At 43.0% G+C, this 14,232-nt stretch overlaps 1 long non-coding RNA gene across 2 annotated transcripts in view; it reads left to right on the forward strand.

Annotated features, from left to right (window-relative positions):
• The window catches only part of LOC112470252, a 24,680-nt gene extending 23,773 nt beyond the window's left edge, over positions 1-907 (forward strand). Inside the window, exons 3-4 of one of the 2 annotated variants that reach the window (XR_003042894.1) lie at positions 192-404; positions 842-907. This is a non-coding gene — a long non-coding RNA (uncharacterized LOC112470252). Of the gene's footprint in view, positions 1-191 lie in introns of both variants that reach the window. The other variant, XR_003042893.1, reaches the window with a different exon arrangement.
• The last annotated feature ends 13,325 nt before the right edge of the window (positions 908-14,232 follow it).

Below are 14,232 nucleotides of genomic sequence, written 5' to 3' on the forward strand. Positions count from 1 at the left end.
GCTCTAATATGATTTCAGAAACCCATTCCGCATCTGGCCCAGATGGTCAAACCTTGTCCAGGCCCCAGCTGGGAGAGCACCTCTGGGCTGGGCAGAGTGCCACGTTCTTAAAAATACTTTCTGGGTCTCCTCTGAGCTTCTGCTTAAGGAAGGCAAGTGATTTACTCTTCAAATGACCTCTCTCTCCTTAGAAAAGAACGCATGGAATGAAAGTGCTGGGGATGCTTTGGGTGTCCCCACAAGTGTTTGACACAAGAGGTGTGAAGGAGCAAGAAGGGGCCCCCACCCATGGACCATGTAAAGAACGTTTTGTCCCAGCCCTATGATACCTGCCCTCGGCCAGCGAATCCAACCACAGTACAACTGGTGGCGCCTGTCAAATTAAAACTGAAATTGACTTTAAGGTAAAAATGTATCATGTTCAAGATCTAGGGCTGCGTCTTCTCATGAGTAGTATCTCATGTAGCATTTCTCAAAGCGTGGTCTGGAGACCTCCCTGCCTCAGAATCAGGGGACCTGTGTCAATTGCAAATTTTGGGTCTCTAAATCACCCGCCAATGTGTGGGAGCGAGAGCCAAGAACTCACATTGCAGCAACCTCCCAGGCAATCCTGATATACCCCAAAGTCTGTGAGCCATTGAACGGAAAAAAATCTTTCATACATTTTTAAACCATCACAACAATTGTGGCAGCAGAGACTAAGATTGGCTTCTTTTTGCTAACGTCCATGTGAACTTGTTAACTGTAGATCTGTCGTAAGGAAAGTTTGGAACACAAAAAGCGAGGCCTACTTAAAGTCTTTGTTTCTGCTGACTGAAATGTGTGTCTTGTCCTTTTGCAGTTATGGGTCATCACGTGCCCAAGAATGGTATTTCTAAGAAATTGTTCCTTTGCGTCTTCTGGGAAGAATTTGTCCTTCAATATGTGTGACTGCAACATGTTGATAAAAGAAAAACAATAAAACAAATTTGTTGAATTTCTCATCTTTCTGAAGTGTTGAATTTCTCATTTTTATGAAGGAACAGTTTTTAAGGCATAAAAAAGCAATTTAGTGAAACTTACTATTCACGATCTTCCATGAAAGGATATGTATGTCCTGTGTATTCATGTACTGATTCATGCACATGTGATCACCCATGTCTGAGGTGCCCAGTCCTCAAAGAGCATGCTTTCTGGAATTTCACTATACACAAATCTAGAATGATGTTGCCAAAAGAATGCTGACATTAGATCAAAGTAGCCAAGAGTCAAATAGAGCATTGACCAAATTCAGATACATTTGGGTGGATCTAAATTGCTTATTTTAGGACAAAGTGAATGTTTTAGTTTCAACTTTTTAGTTTTAAACTATCAGGTTAACTTAAACAATCTATTACATTGGACAACAATGATGCCTCCCTCCCACCCTGCCCCCCAAAAAACAAACGGATCTTCAACCGAATAGTTCTTAATCACTGGAAAATCACTAACCCTCTGAAACACTCAAACTATTGCATCTAGTGACCACATGAAGACATCAATAACAAAACAAAGCCACAATACTCTTAAGAACAATGGAACCTTTTAGCCATTAAGGAAGCTCTCTTTGCATTTCATTTAGTTAACCTAGAGATACCAGGACGACCCCCCCAAAAATTGGAGTGAACAAAGAAAGTTCCTTCCTCCACCGTGTGACTCTGGAGAGTCTTGAAAGTGTGTAGCCAAAAAAAAAAAAAATTGTTAGTTTTAGAGGAGATGCAGTTAATTATTTTGCCCGGAGGTCCATACAAAGTCCAGCCATGCTTCTCTAAATCATTTTCAGGTCCTCTTACAACTTCCCTATTCCATCATAGTGATAGAGACCCACCTTTTTCCTGATAAACATGAAATGTCATTTTATAAATGAGGGCGGTACAAAGATGCCAAGATTCTGTGTTTGTGCGTGTGCGCGTTTCCTTTTCTCGATCAAGATGAGAATGAAAAAAATGTCAGGTCTGAAAATATTGCAGAAAAAAAATCCCCTCGAAGTATTTTAAATAAAGGGCATTTAATACAGGAAACTGTTTAAGCAGGTGAGGAAAGCTCTAGAAGCCGAAGGGGAGTGAAGGAAGGGCAAGTCGGCAACAGCAGGAAGCTGCTAGCCCCCCAGGCTAGAGAGTCAAAGGGAGGAAGGGCACTGCCAGAGCCAGGAGCTGGGTCACCCAGCACCCATGGTGGGCACTGGGGAGCTGGAGCCATGCGGGAGATGCAGCAGCTGCTGAGATGCTCCGTGAGGCAGAGGGAGTAGGGGAGAGATGCCCTGGCTCCTTCCTCTTCCCACTCCCCGACCTGCTGCCAGTGTTGCCCCTGAGCCAAACTCACCTGGAGCCTGGAAAACTCAACTGCAGGAGCCGGTTCCTCTGTGATCAGCGCAGGGGAGCGGGGAGGGAGGGGTTTGACCCGCACATTGCCCCGCTGGGACCACGGCGGGACTGACTTCCTGCCAGAAACACGGAACTCATTTCTAACCCCTAGCAGAACCACAGCGCGACAGCCCCTAAGAATGGATCACACCTTTTAGAAATTCCTGTTTGGAATGGGCTTGTGAAACTGGGGTGAAGACGCTTTACGAAGCCATCCTAATTCTTTCCAAGGAAAAGTCTATGTCTTTGGAGAGTTGTATTAACTCATACTGTTTAGCTAATATATTGACCTAATATGGCAAAGAAAACGTAGCAAACATCATTAGAATAACAATCCATCTGCCAAGTGCATCTTTGATGGGAAGACGATTCATGCTGAGAACTGTAAATAACTTTCTTTCCATTTCTATACCGCTTCTGTCCTCCCCAAACAGATAGTCTGGAACCCCACTTACTTAATGGCATGATCTGGCTTTTAAAAAAAAATAAACTTTAAAATTTTAAAATAGTTTTAGATTTATAGAAAAATTGCCAAGATGGTACAGAGAGCTCCCATAGGCCCCCAAACCCATTTTCCTTTATAATTAACATCGTATAGTAGTATGTTCAGCTGTTACAAATGAATCAATACTGATACATTTTTATTAATTAAAGTCCATACTTTATTTTAATTTCCTTGGTTTTTTAAAAAAATAATGTCCTTTTACGTCCTTTTTCTGTTCCAAGATCCCATCCAAGATTCTACATCACGGGTCTTCGTCTTGTCTCCTTAGGTATCCCTTGCCTATGACAGCTTCTCACACGTCTTTGGTTTTCGTTGACCTTGACAATTTTGAGGAGTATTGGTTAGGCAGTTTGTAGAATGCCCCTCAATTGAGATTTGTCTGATGTTTTTCTTATGATTAGACTGGGATTATGGGTTTGGGGGAGGAAGAGGGCAAAATGCCATTTTCATCAAGTCTTATACACACTGTCCACCTGATTTATCACTGCCGATGTTGACCCCGAGACAGTGTCTGTCAGATTCCTCTACTGTAAAGTTACTCTTTTCCCTCTTTTTCCATAGAGTCCTCTGGTGAAGGAAGTCACTATGTGTGGCCCCCACATGAAGGCTGGGAAGTTATGCCCCATCTCCTTGAGAATGGAATAACTACGTAAATTATTTGTGATTCTTCTGCCCTGGAGATTTGTCTATTCTGCTCTGCTTTCTTATTTATACAATCATTTATATCACTGTGAACTCATGAATGTTGATTATTATTGGGTTTATAATCCAATCTGTATTTTCTTGCTCAAAATTTTCCCAACTTTGTTCAATGGGAGCTTTTCCAGTTGGTTTCTATGTCCCTTTTACGTACTCCCATTGTTATGGGGTGTTTTCCCTCTTTTTTGGGTGGGAGGATGGAGCACTCTCTTACTTTTTGGTACTACAATAAGTCCCAGGCTCATCTTATATATTTCCTGCTCCAGTCCTAGAATAAGCTATTTCTCCAAGGAGCCCTAGATCTTTATGCTGGAGAATAGTTTTAGAAACCAAGATCTAGGCATTAGATGCGCTCGATTTGGTCATTTTTAATCTATCATTTCCTAAACGTATACCTTATCCCAGTGCCAACTTTGGGCAAGACTCTGGAGCAGAAAAGACAAATGAAGTGAAAATACTTCTATTCTTCCATGGTCCAAGAGAAGTGCTGCCCATGGGGTGTGAACAGAGCTTCACGGTAATTGGAAGGTGGAAGGAGCAGGTATAGACCAACTGGGCATATAGATCAGAGAAGTTTTTGTTCTTGATTCTAGATTTACCTCCTATCTTCTAGGCCCGTATCTTATTTACTCCTCCATGAGAGCATCTGTAATATCAGCCTGACCTGAGTTTGCATTCTGGCTCTGCCAGTTATTAGCTATGTGACCTGGAGTAAGTTTCTCAACTACACCGAACCTTGGTTTCTTCATGTGTAAATTGAGGATGCTAATAGAACCTATCTTTAGAGGCTGTTGGGAAGACTAAGGAGAAGGCATGCAGAATGCTTGGCATACTGCTGGGCACAGTAAATGCTGGCAATCAGTGCAGTGACAGCTAGGGTCCCTCCTGGAGCAACACTGTCTTTAGAGTATCAGCTAATTCTTAGGACAGAGTTACAGAAGAGGCTGTAATTAATACAGGCTGTCAAGGCAGAGCCAAAGAAGTGACTGTGGAACGATCTGACTCCTGAGGTCACAGTTAAGTCTGTTCTGCAGATGACTTTGCTTTTGAGAAGTAAACCATAAATGATCAAGGTCTGTGGTCACCTGACATTTGGTGGCTCAGCACAAGCTCTAGCACCAGGAGGTGAGGAGTCATCTGCTGCCAATAAATCCCCGTGATTCATGCCCATAAAAATACATCAGTACAGCCTCCAACATTGACGTCTTCTTGATGTTCCAGAAAGGACCGTCATGCTAGGGTTCCCCACCCCTGAGCTGCTCCCATAGTCAGTGACAATGTGGCTAGAAAATGGTTTCCTGTCCTGGAAGGAAAATAAGACTTACACTAAGCCTTCTCAGAAAGAAAGGTTTGAGCCATTTTAGGAGCAGGCAAAGAATAGATGGCTTAGTGTATCCCAGGAGCCTTAAAATAGAACCTACTATGGTGGTTGTGGTCATCCTGTTTGGTATTTTTTGATACTTGATGGAGGGTGTGGCAGTTTCATTTGGTGTTTCTTTTACCTGAAAAGCATTTAGAGCAGTGATTCTCAAGGTATGGTCCCTGGACCAGGAGCAGTGGTGTCATCTAGAAACATGTTAGAAATACAGATTCTTGGGTTCTATCCCAGACCTACTGAGTCAGAAACTCTGGAGGTGAGCCTGCATCCCTCCCCTGCCCACAGCAATCCATGTTTTAATAAGCTCTCCAGATGCCGGCTAAAGATTAAGAACCATTGATCAAAAGGATGCAGGACTTTCCAAAACTTTCCATATTAAACTTAAAGATGTTCTGAACTCTAAACACCTTGAGAGACTGACTCTTGCATATGACTTTAATTAAGAGCACAATGAATGTTTATTGGATGAATTAATTTAAAAACTGAAGTATTAAATTAAAATTTAAGACATCGACAGCACCAAGTGTTGGTGAGGATGTGGAGAAAGAGAAACTCTCATTCATTGCTGGTGGGAATGCAACATGGTGCAGAGACTTTGGAAGTCAATTTGACAGTTCCTTAGAAAACTAAACATTATGTAAACCAGCTATCACACTCCTTGGTATTTACCCAAAGGAGCTGAAAACTTATGTCCACATGAAAACTTACACGTGGATGTTTATAGCTGCTTTATTCATAACTGCCAAAATGTGGAAGCAATCAAGATGTCCCATCAGTAGGTGAATGAATAAATGAACTGTGATACATTCAGACAGTAGAATAGTATTCAGTGATAAAAAATAAATGAGCTAACAAGACTCGAAAAGACATGGAGGAAACTTAAGTGCATATTTCTAAGTGAAAGAAGCCAATCTGAAAAGGTTACATACTGTATAATTCTAACTGTATGATGTTCTGGAAAAGGCAAAACTGTGGAGACAGTAAAAAGATCGGTGGTTGTCAGGGAGCAGGGGGAGTTTATGCAGCAAAACATCATTTTTCTTTAGAGTGGCAATGGATCCAGCTGAAGTTCCATATTTTTAGCCAGAGGTGCCCCTATGGCAGTTTCAGCCAGTGAGATTTAAGCAGATATTTGTGGGGTGGAGCTTCCAGGAAAGCTCTCTAAATGAGGACAGGGTAAAAAAGGTGGGAGCGGGAGGAATTAATTGGCATCTGTGATTCCCTTTCTTTTACCTGGAGTGCTGATGCAATGCTGGAGGCAGAGTTGCCATCTTGTAACCACGAGGCAACCGTGAGTGCCAAGTCCATAAATTAAGGCTAGGGATGCAGAAAACTAGAAAAAATGTCAGTTCTAGAGGGCGCTGTGCAGCTGTCATACCCGTCCTGAACTGCTTACCACTGGATTTTTTTTATATGAGAAAAAAATACCCCCTCATTTGTTTAAGTCGATATTTTGGGAGTGTCTGTTACTTGCAGTCTAACTGAATCGGGTATTTTCAGTCTACCTTAGCAACTGAAAGTGCAGACTTTGAGGTCTGATGGGCCTAGTGATATGTTCTGTTACGTGACTTTGGACACACTTCCTCATATTTCTCAACTTTGGATATTTCATCTGTAAAATGGACTCAACAACAGTTCTGACTACTGTACTATTTTAGAATTACTTGAAATAATATATTTTAAGTGCTATTAGCACAGTACCTTGCACATACTAAGGACTGGGTAGATGGTAGTACAAAACTGGATTTGCCTCCCACTGCAGATATAGGACACATCATTGTGTACAAAAACTTAAAAAAAAGAAAAGCTCTGGCTGTATTGTATCTTGGACAATCTGAATATTATGTAAACTGTGCTTCATTGTCATGTGAAAAATCAAGGTCACCTGTTGCCAAGAGGATCTTCCCAGGCCTAAATCCAGACTGTGATTCATTCCCTCACCCCCTTCTAGGGGTTGATGCCTACAGATCACTCTAGGGAAATTGCCCCCATCCAACATACTGCCTCTGACAGAGCTAGACACATATACAGAGAGAACAGGCCATGATTCATGCCCTGAAGGCTGTCCCCTTGGACTCGGCTGATTGCACCAGAAGTAGACATCCAACCTGAAGGGACTCACTCTCCAGACTGGTCAGAAGCCAAGTAAGGGTCCTAGTAGTAATGTTCTTCTCACAAGGGCAACAGCCAGAGGAAAACACAACCCTGCTGGCTGGTCACCCTCACAAGAGACCTTGGAACTGCCTGGTAAGCTGATTCCATGTCCCCGATCCAGGCACTCTCACATCTTCTGATTTGGCTGTTATGAATGTTTGTTTGTTTGTTTTTTAAATCTCTTAGAACTCCTTCCACTTCTCATTCTCATCTGATGATGTTGCTTTTCATTTTAGTGAAAAAAAAATAGAGGCAATGGGAAGAGAACGGTTCTACTCTCTCAGAACCGAGTCTGCCCTTTGCACTGCCTTCCTTCCTGTTACCAGGGAGGAGCTGTACCTGCTCCTTGCAGAGGCCAGCCCTCACCTGGGCGCTGGGTCCCAGGTCCTCCTGCCACTCTGGAACGTCATTCTAGAACACTACTTCTCTCTCGCCTGTGTCATGTTGTCCAACTGTCCCTCTCTGGTTTCTCTGGATCACGTGTGATGCAAACATGCTCTAATGTTCTCATCTTGAAACAACAACGATAACAACAAAACTCTCCCTTGAGCCTGAACCCCCTCTACCTCCCACCTCACGTCCACACGTCCCTTTTACAGCCCACCCCTGCCCTGTCCTCACTGTTCCTACTTCCTCGCCTCCCGTCTCTCTCGAATTCACTCCATTCAGGTTTCTGTCCCTACCATCCCAAGAAGACTGACTTTGTTACCAAACCCAATGGCCAGTTCTTAGTATTTGGCTTAATCAAACTTTTAGCAACGTCTCACAAATGTTGCTAAATGTTACTCCCTTTCTGAAAAAGCGTCTTCACTTAGTCTCTTCAGTGTGGGAAATAGACACTAACAAATGCTTTTATAATATGACGTGAGCTCCATTAGGACAAGGACTTTATTTCATGTACGATTATTTCCCCAGCACTTGGGACAGTGCTTGTCATGTATGAAGTACATAGTGTATCTTGTCAAATGGATGGATCTAGATCAGGGGACAACAAGGGACAGTTCACAGGCCAAATCTGACCCACCATCTGTTTTTGTAAATAAAGTTTTATTGGAACACATTATATTCGTTTCTTGACAGATTGTCTAAGGCTGCTTTCACACTATATCGGCAGAGTCGAATAGTTGCGGTAGAGACTCTATGGCCCACAAAGCCAAAAATATTTACTATCTGGCCCTTTACAGAAGAACTCTGTCGACCTCAATTTAAATATTCATTTCAATTTCCACTCTGTGCTATGTGTGTAAGACCCTGACCACAGGTGATCAAAGAGAAAAAGTTCACGTAGAGAGAACACAGCATCCTCTCTCATCCATGAACACGATTAGGGTTTGTCTGTGGCCAGAGGCTAAGAAGGACTCTCCATGGTAAATAATTAAGTGGTAGTAAGGGGAGTGGGGTGATGGATATTGCAGAAAAAAGAAAATTAACCTTATCAATAGGAAAACATTCGTCGGGTAATCATTTTATACCATGTAGGTGGCATGTGTTATGTCACTTAGTCCTGATATAATCCCATGAAGCAGGCACTGCCATCTCCAGTTTACAGATGAGGACACTGGAGCACATGCAAGTTCAATGTTTTGCTAAAGGTCATACAGACCTATGACGGATCAGAAAGGGGGTCGATGATGCTAGTACCTGAGATATCCCCTGGCCCAGGTAGTAGTAATGATAACTGCAAACCCACGTGGGGCTTATGATGATGTGCAGGTACCGTTCTCAATCCATCCCCTTAACCTTGGGAAACTGAGGCATAAGAAGGTAGCTGACTCTCTCAAGGTCACACAGCCCTGGTAAAGACAGTGCCAAGGCTTTACTGACCAGGTAGTCCAGCTCTAGTCACTCTTCTTTGCCACTTTACTGTAACGTGTAATAGGTCCTCGTTATAGGTGAATAGTTACTGAGCTAATGGATTTGAACCCAAATCTCCTGAATCCCAGCCCAGCACCTTTGCCACTGTCCTGCAGCGGCCACCTTTTCAAGGTTCAGAAGGACGTGTAGCATTTTTCTTTGAGTACAGCTGGCCGAGAGACGGAGCTGTGGCCGTCTGACTTGTTTCTGCAGAAATTACTAGAACGTTTCAGGATTTACTCATCCTCTTTCTACATTTTTATCTCTCTTGGGACACTGCCCATTCCCTTGAGAGGAGCTATAATTTCAATAACTGATGATAACATCTGTCTTTAGACGTGAATCATTTACAGAAATGTGTCAGGAGAAAACTAAGCCTTCTAGTTTCGAGCAGGTTTCTTACGAAACTCATTGAAGTAGCTTTCTTACTCAATCTTGCCTATAGGTTTGAATTGTGCAACAAAATATATTCTCGAACTGACAGTTGTACAAATTATGGCTCTCTAATGGGAGGTGAATTTTTTCCCCTATGTGAAAGTTACTTAACCTAAATAATGGGATTTGATCTATTCATGTTTCAAAATCAGATAAAACCATTATACATTTTATAAGAAAAAGCTGACATCTTTCCCTTTGACTTACTCATCTTGGGCTCCCATAACGAAGTACCACACAGACCGCTTAAACAACAGAAATTTATTTTTCAGTTCTGGAGGCTGGAAAATCCAAGATTAAGGTGCTGGCCTACTCTGTTCTTGGTGAGGGTCCTCTTCCTGGCTTACAGGTGGCCACCTTCTCACTAGGTCCTTACGTGGCCTTTCACTGGTGTCTGCATTGGGAAAAGAGATCTTTCCCATTCACCTTCTTAGAAGGCTGATGACTCTATCAGGTTAAGACCCCACCTTTATGACCTCATTTAGCCTTAGCTGCCTCCTAAAAGCTCCATCTCCAAATCCAATCACATTGGGGCTTAGGACTTCAACATGCAAATTTCGAGAGGACAAAATTCAGTCCACAGCACTCTTTGTACCTTAGGACTGTGTCATGTGACCCAACACCATGAAAGTTTGCTAGTTGATTTTGCAAATATCATTCAAATCAGTGTTGAGTTCTTTCTAAACACAGTTCTGTGTGAGGATACCTCGAACTATTTGCTTCAGCATCAAGTTCTTGCACCCATGAGGAAAAGTCACATGAGTCGTGCAGCAATTAATTTTCTGACTCTTCCATATGGCAATGATAATGGTTGCCTTTTAACAATTGCTTAAAAGGTACCAGGTGCCATACTAAGCAGTTCGTATCTCTAAGCATTTTATTTTCTCTTTTAATCTTCTCGACAGCCTATGATGGATGAGGTGGTATTGTTATTACTTTCATTTTGTGGATGAAGAAACTCAGGTCAGAGAAACTGAATGACTTGCTCAGTCTGGAGGAGAAGACTCTGTCTGGATCTGAACCTGGCACGAACTCTGAGGTGTCTGTAACCACTTTCTGTGCCTCCCAGTTGATCGGGAAAGTTATACTTCCACAGACTTCAGTCCGTAATCACCAGAAATGATGGTTCAGCACAACCCTTAAGATGACTCTCTAGCTGAAAAGGAAGGTAATTCATTTTGATCCAGTTCTTACTTTTATTCAGATTTTTTTTATTCACTTGTTTTTGTTAGTCATAATTGAGGCAAAGGGATACCTTTCTGAAAAGCCACTCATAATTTAAAAGCATTTTGCTTTTATTATATGTTTAAAAGTTTCTGGAAAAAGATACTTCTGAAAAGAAACAGTAGAGTATCATAATAGTGCTATTTCCTATTCTGTAATTTATCGTAATGGCTGTCTTCTCTCATCTGCGTGGAGTGTATCCTAAGACACTTTTCTGGCTTTTCTTTAAATGAAAATTTCCCTCGCTTTTCAGAAACCCAAAGGAAAAACTATGACAGAAAATGTTTTCCTTTTATCTCTCAGTTCTGTGTTGCAAGTCATATGTTTTTGTCATGATTAAAGTCATTTTTTCAAAGGATTCCAGCTGTTTGAACGGTCTGAATCAGAAGCAGGGAGAGAAATTGAAGGATTACTTCTTCCTTCTTGAAAGCTAGCGGGAGCAGGATATGAGCTGCATACACCTTAGAGAGGAACAGAGATGGCGTGAGGACATCCAATCCGATCAGAGTTACTAGAATTAGGGGGCTTAGTCCCCCCTCCCCCACAAAATGTTTACACTTACTGGAGAATTTTCCAGCTTCCCGAGAAAACAATTTTTTCCCAAGAAGGATAAGAGTGTTCACCCTTTGCAGTATCCATTTAACTGCAAAGGAGTATTGTAGGGCAGAAATAAGTTTAATTACAAAGCAGCTTGTTTTAAAAGCATCCAGGCTCATCTTTGCTGTCTGTGCCTACTCATCCTATAAACTGTTTACCAAATAGTTAACTTTCCCCTGTTCCTGCCTCCCTCAGGAATGGGGTGATGGAAGGCAAGACGAAATCATGTGGCAACAGCGACAACCATTTGGCCTGTTTAGAGGTGCTTATGCAGAAAAAAAAACACAAGAGAACAAAGGAGAAGAGCATGTGAACTTCTAACCCTCATCCCCACATGCCATTGGCTTGGTGGGTGGCATAAGCAAGTGTTCAAGTTCCCTGACGTGGGCGTTTGTTTGGGGCCAAGTGACAAAGAACCAAATAGGGGAAGAACGTGTGAGCAGCAAGTGGAAAACTACCAAGAACGGTCCAACCCTGCCGGCCGCTCCTGCTGCCTCGCTGAAGTGTGGTAGTCAGCTTCACGTCTCCACTCTGTGATCCTGCACAGCCCCGCCGTTCCAACGGGGTCAGCTCTTCTCACATAGTAGAGATTCTGTTTGACAGTTGAGTTTTCTGGCCCAGCTCCTTTCTCAGTTCCTCTTGTCCACATGGAGTGACACTTTGTTTGTTGGGGGATAGGCAATAGCGAGAGGTTATTAATGATTGCGAACTGACTCCCGCCTGCAATGCTGCCTGCAGCTTTTGTGAACCCCACATGTTTTAATCAACACATCCAAAGGCAAAGATGGGTTGAAAGTGTTAGAGAGGATTCTTCAGCGGTTGTCCGAATGGATCTGCCGAACATGTACTTGGAGCAAGGCGGTAAGCTTTCTGGAAACTAGTGTGAGAACACAGGCAAGCCATGCAGTGGCTACGTCCAAGAATTCCAGAAGGTTTTACCTTTGGGCTTCCATGTTGGCTTTAGCATTTGGTGAAAGTTTTCTGGGGAAATGAAAATATGGGGACCCAAGGAGGGCCAGAGAGGTCTTTTCATGAGTACGTGTTGGCTGAGGATGATTAATGTGGTTTATGTTTTTGTAAAACACGATTCAGGAAGGCAGCAGGGTTTTTCTGGAAAGCACATTGGCTCTGGAGTTGAGAGAGGTGGGAATGATCTAGAGTTTCCTCTTATTGTGACACCCTGAGCAAGAAACGTCACCTTTACGAGTGTTTGTTAAAAGGGGACAATGATTCCTGCTTATCTCAAATGAGGCTGTGGGTGAGAAAGTGCTTTATAAAACACAACATTACCATACACACTATATAATGTAAGCCCCGAGAGACACCAATGATAGGAGGATGGGCTGAGGGAGAGAAGACCAAGAAAGAAGATGAGAAAAAGATTTCAGAGAGGTCCAAGGGAGACTTGGAATAGACGGCATCTCGAAGAGAGAAGGAATGTTGCCAGGTCAGGTTAGACATGAATTGCCTCCTCCATGAGCTTATGTTGAAGTCCTAACTCCCGGTACCCGTGAACGTGACATTATTTGGCAGTAGGGTCTTTGCAGGTGTCATTAGGTTAAGATGAGGTCATACTAGATTATAAAGTGGGCCCTAATCCCATAACTTGTGTTCTTTTAAGAAGAGGGAAATGTGTACACAGGGAAGAAGGCCATGCGAAGATGGAGGCGGAGATTGGTGTGATGTGGTCACAAGCCAAACATTGAGGATTACTGGCAGCCACCAGAAGCTGGAAGGGACGATCCCCCTGGAGAGCTTTGGAGGGAGCGTGGCCCGGCTGACACATCGATTTCAGACTTCTGAACTATAGAACTGTGAGAGGATAAATTCCTATTGTTGTAAGCCACCAGCAATTCTTGGTTATTTGTTACAGCAGCATAAGAAATTAATAGAGGAAGGGAAAATGTCTATCAGATTTAGCAACAAGGAAATCATAAGAAATCATGATGAGAGCAGCTTTGATGTAGCAATGAGGGGGTCCAGACTGGAGCTAATGACAAGAGAAATGGAGACTTAGCATAGGCAACTCTTTCAAAAAATCTAAAAAAGGAAAGAAAAAATAGGGCAGTAGCTAGAAGGTGTTGAGATTTTTAATATGAGAATTCAATCCTACTTAAATGCTGATAGGAAGAGACATCAGAGAAGAAAATCTTTTTTGAAAATACAGGAAAAGGAAGAATTTGTCATGAGCAAGATCTCTAACAGAGGTAGGTGTGGGATCCAGAATGGAGGGCGATGAGTCCAGGTGAAGATGCAGATGGGTTGGAGGTTTGCAGGAAGCCAAGTGAGCCTGCCAGACAGTATTCTGGGGGCCAGAGTGGACAGGGCAGGGCAGGGCCATTCAGAAGTTTGACAATTGAGAACAAAGCTAGTGATAGCCAATGGGAGAATGAGAGGCCTGACGGGAAAAACGGGATTGCTAGGCACCAGAGAAAGACCAGGGGGAAGTGGGGGGTAGCACAGCTTGGGATTGCCTCTCCCACCCACCCCGCTTTTCCTTGCTGATCGAGGACCCTTGTCAGGAATCCACCTCTCAGGGAAGATGCCCCCTCTCATCTTCTACTGGATATTACCAAGTCCGAATGGGGATCAGGTAATGAATGCCGACTGCTATAACAAACCAGCCTGAGATTTCAGTGACCTAACTTTGGATGCATTTATATTTTGTTAAGTGAGTCAGCGGCTCTCTTCAAGTGCCGACTCAGGGATCGCGGTTCCTTCCCCCTTGTGAAACTGCCAGATCTATTCCTTGTAGACATGGAAGCGAGAGAGTGAGCCATTGCACGTGGGGCTAGGCTTATCCCTTTGGTTCACATCCTTTTGGCCAGAACCCAGTCAGATGCTTACAACTAACAGCAAAGGAAGCTGGGAAATATAGTTTTTCCGTGTGTCCAGGTAGAAGAATGGAAAGCACATAGAAAGTCTCTGCTTCAGCGTGTAATGACTGGAATTATGGCAGCCATGGAGCAACTATGAGGGCAATTAATCTGACGGGCCGAGGGAGG

This window comes from Pteropus alecto, unplaced genomic scaffold (assembly GCF_000325575.1).
Source record: "Pteropus alecto unplaced genomic scaffold, ASM32557v1 scaffold3, whole genome shotgun sequence".
NCBI classification, from domain to species: Eukaryota; Metazoa; Chordata; class Mammalia; order Chiroptera; family Pteropodidae; genus Pteropus; species Pteropus alecto.